Raw genomic sequence first — 5,582 nt, 5'->3', positions numbered from 1 at the left:
CCAAACATGCTTGGTTAATTCAACTAACCTTCTCTTTAAATCAAAGTCAATTGAAAGCCACACCCCCACACATGATTGCTGAATAATTTATAAGGCAGGCCCATTAACAATGTTCTGTCTGTGCAAGGTGGGTGTACTGTTGTGGTACGCTTTAGACTGAAGTGTGTAGTACTACCAGGTGGACATGAAAATGTATTATTTGTTTTGTTTGCACTTGTAGTTTACATGTTGACTCTGTTAAACTGTTTCACTTTTTGGACAAGTGTCTCATTTTGAAATCACATTCCATTTGTAGCTGCCGAACAATGGAAAGCTGAATTGTTTCATAACAAAGCAAATATATAATGGCCTTTTCAAATGGTACCGCTTGAGCTTTTCTCTAGAGTTATGTTTGCACTAATATTTAGGTAATCTCCTAAAAAATGTGTTATGAGACCTACTTCCCTGTAAGTGAACCTCAATAGTTGGGCTACAACATGTAGTATAGCAAATTGAAAATAACTGATATGGACATGGAATCCAATTATTTATTGTTGCCAGAGGGAGTGCATTTCTGTACACATCGGCCAAGCAGGTATCCAGATGGGCAATGCATGTTGGGTGTTGTATTGCATGGTTTCCATCCAGATGGAAGAATACATGAGTCCAGAACTGCATCCCTGGCTGACTCCTCATTTGGTACCTTCTTCAATGAGACTGGAGGCAGGGAACATGTTCCCAGGGATGTCTTCATAGATTTGGAGCCTACAGTTATGGGTATGGAAGATGTTGATCATGCTATTCAAATGTCATGGTGTTCATCGGCATGTAATATCTAGAATTTTGTGCTGTGTAGTTTTATTTTGTGCCTTTCTGCATGTGTCAATATAATTTATTCTAGATGAGATAAGGAACGGACACTACCGTCAGTTGTCTCACACTGAACAACTCCTCAGTGTCAAGGAGGATGCTGCCAATAACTATGCACGTGGCCATTACACTATTGGAAAGGAGATTGTGGAGTCTGTACTGGACATGATGAGTAAAATGGTGAGTGGCTCTAAATGTCTAATTGCAAGTCCCTGTATGGTTATATTTGGATAAATGGTTTAATGTGTAAATTTTCTCAGGCAGATCGATGCACTGGACTACAAGGTTTCCTAATCTTCCATAGTTTTGGGGGTGGGACTGGCTCAGGCTTTGCTTCGCTGTTGATGGAGTCTGTAGATTACGGCAAGAAGTCCAAACTGGAGTTCTGTCTACCCTGCGCCCCAGGTGTCTACAGCAGTTGTGGAGCCCTACAACTCCATCCTGAACACACACGCCACTCTGGAGCACTCAGTTTGCTCTTTCATGGTGGATAATGAGGCCATCTTTGACATATGCAAGCGTAATACACTGCTCAAAAAAATAAAGGGAACACTTAAACAACACAATGTAACTCCAAGTCAATCACACTTCTGTGAAATCAAACTGTCCACTTAGGAAGCAACACTGATTGACAATACATTTCACATGTTGTTGTGCAAATGGAAAAGACAAAAGGTGAAAATTATAGGCAATTAGCAAGACAACCTTAATAAAGGAGTGGTTCTGCAGGTGGGGACCACAGACCACTTCTCAGTTCCTATGCTTCCTGGCTGATGTTTTGGTCACTTTTGAATGCTGGCGGTGCTTTCACTCTAGTGGTAGCATGAGACGGAGTCTACAACCCACACAAGTGGCTCAGGTAGTGTAGCTCATCCAGGATGGCACATCAATGCGAGCTGTGGCAAGAAGGTTTGCTGTGTCTGTCAGCGTAGTGTCCAGAGCATGGAGGCGCTACCAGGAGACAGGCCAGTACATCAGGAGACGTGTAGGAGGGCAACAACCCAGCAGCAGGACTGCTACCTCCGCCTTTGTGCAAGGAGGAGCAGGAGAAGCACTGCCAAAGCCCTGCAAAAGGACCTCCAGCAGGCCACAAATGTGCATGTGTCTGCTCAAATGGTCAGAAACAGACTCCATGAGGGTGGTATGAGGGCCCGACATCCACAGGTGGGGGTTGTGCTTACAGCCCAACACCGTGCAGGATGTTTAGCATTTGCCAGAGAACACCAAGATTGGCAAATTCGCCACTGGCGCCCTGTGCTCTTCACAGATAAAAGCAGGGTCACACTGAGCAAGTGACCGACGTGACAGAGTCTGGAGATGCCGTGGAGAACGTTCTGCTGCCTGCAACATCCTCCAGCATGACCGGTTTGGCAGTGGGTCAGTCATGGTGTGGGGTGGCATTTCTTTGGGGGGCCGCACAGCCCTCCATGTGCTCGCCAGAGGTAGCCTGACTGCCATTAGGTACCGAGATGAGATCCTCAGACCCCTTGTGAGACCATATGCTGGTGCGGTTGGCCCTGGTTTCCTCCTAATGCAAGACAATGCTAGACCTCATGTGGCTGGAGTGTGTCAGCAGTTCCTGCAAGAGGAAGGCATTGATGCTATGGACTGGCCCGCCCGTTCCCCAGACCTGAATCCAATTGAGCACATCTGGGACATCATGTCTCGCTCCATCCACCAATGCCACGTTGCACCACAGACTGTCCAGGAGTTGGCGGATGCTTTAGTCCAGGTCTGGGAGGAGATCCCTCAGGAGACCATCCGCCACCTCATCAGGAGCATGCCCAGGCATTGTAGGGAGGTCATACAGGCACGTGGAGGCCACACACACTACTGAGCCTCATTTTGACTTGTTTTAAGGACATTACATCAAAGTTGGATCAGCCTGTAGTGTGGTTTTCCACTTTAATTTTGAGTGTGACTCCAAATCCAGACCTCCATGGGTTGATAAATTGGATTTCCATTGATTCTTTTTGTGTGATTTTGTTGTCAGCACATTCAACTATGTAAAGAAAAAAGTATTTAATAAGATTATTTTTTTGAGCAGTATATTTGTGTGGAGTGTCCATTTTATACCAATCTGCCCAGATTGTCTCAATCACTGCCTCCCTGTGCTTTGATGGTGCACTCAATGTGGACCTGACAGTTTCAGACCAACCTGGTACCTTACCCCTGTATCCACTTCCCCCTGGTCACTTAGGCTCCCATCATCTCAGCAGAAAGGGCCTATCACGTGAAACTCTCTGTTCCTGAGATCACAAATGCCGGCTAACCAGATGAAGTGTGATCCCAGGCTTGGCAAGTACATAGCTTGCTGCACCGTGGTGATGTGGTGCCCAAAGATGTCAACGTATCCATTGCCCACATCAAGACCCGCAAATCCATTCAATTTGGTGACTGGTGTCCCACAGGATTCAAGGTGGGGATCAACTACCTACTGTTGTGCTTGGGGGTGATCTGGCCAAGGTGCAGAGAGCTGTGTGCATGCTGAGTAACACCACAGCTGTTGCAGAGGCTTGGAGTCGTTTGGACCACAAGTTTGACCTGATGTATGCCAAGTGGGCCTTTGTGCACTGGTATGTGGGTGAAGGCATGAAGGAAGAGGAGTTCTCTGAGGCCAGAGAGGACATGGCTGCTCTGGAGAAGGATTATGAAGAGGTGGGGGCAGACTCTGGTGATGGTTGTGAGGAAGATTAATACTAAATTTGCCTCCAATTAATTTTTATACTTCAGCTCCTTGTCTAATTATAATAACTCCAAGCATTTAAATTCTTGCTTTTTTTTACATTGGATTTCTTTATGTATGATGGTTTGGAACTTGGCAGATGTGGCTGTGTAATTGCAATAAGGTCCTAGCAGGGTGTCTCAACTTTGGGCGAGGGAGGCTAATTTGCATACTCAAAGAAGATTAGCAATTGACATGGCAACAAGCATTGTTGGTATATCTGCAAGTAACATTTTGTGTGCATTCAGACTGCACCTGACTGTATTTAAGCTAAAAGGTGTCTCTAAACTGTAAATTGGGAGGATTAACTTCATATCTGACTAGTGTAAATCAAGCATTGCCAATGGGAACACAACCTGCATATGGAGTATGCCTTACATTGTCCAATATTTGACTCTGATTAACATTATTGCGAGATGTGCCGTCTGCAGTGTCAGTATATAACTGATACATTTCCCAGTTCTTTGTAGAGACGCATAACCTTTCTCAAAGACCAATAAAATGTATGGCTAATAGGCCTATGCTGGAAAATTGTGCCACCAGACTGAGCCTGTCAAACTTTGTCACATACGTGTGTCGCAAAATGCTTGTCATGACACAATGTATTAAGCTGTCAACCAGAATATGGGTTTTCAAAAGTGTTGAATCAAGGATCGCAATAGTCAGTCTCCTGTAAACCCAGATTCTGTGTCACACCAGCCTTCTATGTAAAGTCTTGGTCCCAATTTTCATGAGCTGAAAAAAAATCCCAGAAATGTTCCATATGCACAAAAAACATTGTCAATTGTGCACAAATTTGTTTACATCCCGGTTAGTGAGCATTTCTCCTTTGCCAAGATAATCCCTCCATCTGACAGGTGTGGCATATTAAGTAGTTGATTAAACGGCATGATCTTTACACAGGTGCACCTTGTGCTGGGGACAAAAGGCCACTCGACAATGTGCAGTTTTGTCACACAAAACAATGCCACAGATGTCTCAAGTTTTGAGGGAGCGTGCAATTGACATGCTGACTGCAGGAATGTCCAACACAGCTGTTGCCAGAGAATTGATTGTTAATTTCTCTACCATAAACTGAGGCAGCTTATGTTAGAGAAATTAACAAATTCTCTGGCAACAGCTGAACCATACCATTGTTATTTTAGCGAATTTTGCAGAACATCAAACCGGCCTCATAACCGTAGACCACATGTAACCACGGCAGCACAGGGGCCGGATTCACAAAACCTTATTTACGAAAAAACGCAAGAAGTTTCTTAAGGACAAAAATAGGAAGTTCATAAGATAGTTCGTAAATGCAATTCCTCAAAATGTTCTTAGGGATTCGTAGTTTTCTTAGGAACTTCATAAATATCTTAGGTGGCATTGACATTAGTGACGTGCTTGAAACCAATAAAAAAAGCCTATGTGACAGGGATGATCGGCTTTGGTTATTTCACTATTTTTCACACATTATAGCCATCAAACTAGCTATATCAAAAATGGATAACCAAGAAAAGAGATTGAAATGATGGAGGAAATAGCAGCCAGGGAAAGGTTGCTGTTGGGGAGACTTGATAACTGCAGAGACCAAAAAGAAAGGATGGTCGAGAGTGGCCGAGTCTCTCTGCCGTCGGGGGTATGGCAAGGGACAGTGACACCGTAAAAAAGTGGTCCGACATCAAGCTGCTAAGAAGGGTACTGAGAGACCATTCATGTGGGCCAGCTGGAGGAGAAGGTGTAGTCCATCATAAAGATTGTGGTAGAGGGACATTAGCTAACGTGTAAAGACATTACAGCCAAAATAGCTACTGACGTTAACATTAGCTAAGTTAGCCAAGTTCTTCTTTGCAAATTGACGAGATAGCGCTAGCTATTTAACACTTCTAGAATATTGTAATATATTGTTAATTACTAGCTAGCTAGATAATGTGTGTTTAATTTGTATTCTTGCTGTATTTAAATATCCGGTAGCCAACTGTCTGTGGCGCAAGAAAAGTATCCATTCGTCTCAAGACAAGGGTTTAAT

The 5,582-nt window shown here is 44.1% G+C and overlaps 1 pseudogene; it reads left to right on the top strand.

Moving 5' to 3' along the window:
- Positions 1–422: 422 nt before the first annotated feature.
- On the top strand, positions 423–3,546 carry LOC106573395 (tubulin alpha-1C chain-like; annotated as a pseudogene).
- The last annotated feature ends 2,036 nt before the right edge of the window (positions 3,547–5,582 follow it).

Source organism: Salmo salar, chromosome 16, assembly GCF_965601325.2.
Source record: "Salmo salar chromosome 16, fSalSal1, whole genome shotgun sequence".
Lineage (NCBI taxonomy): Eukaryota > Metazoa > Chordata > Actinopteri > Salmoniformes > Salmonidae > Salmo > Salmo salar.
Note: the sequence above shows the minus strand (reverse complement) of the source record. Positions and strands in the feature narration are given on the sequence as shown.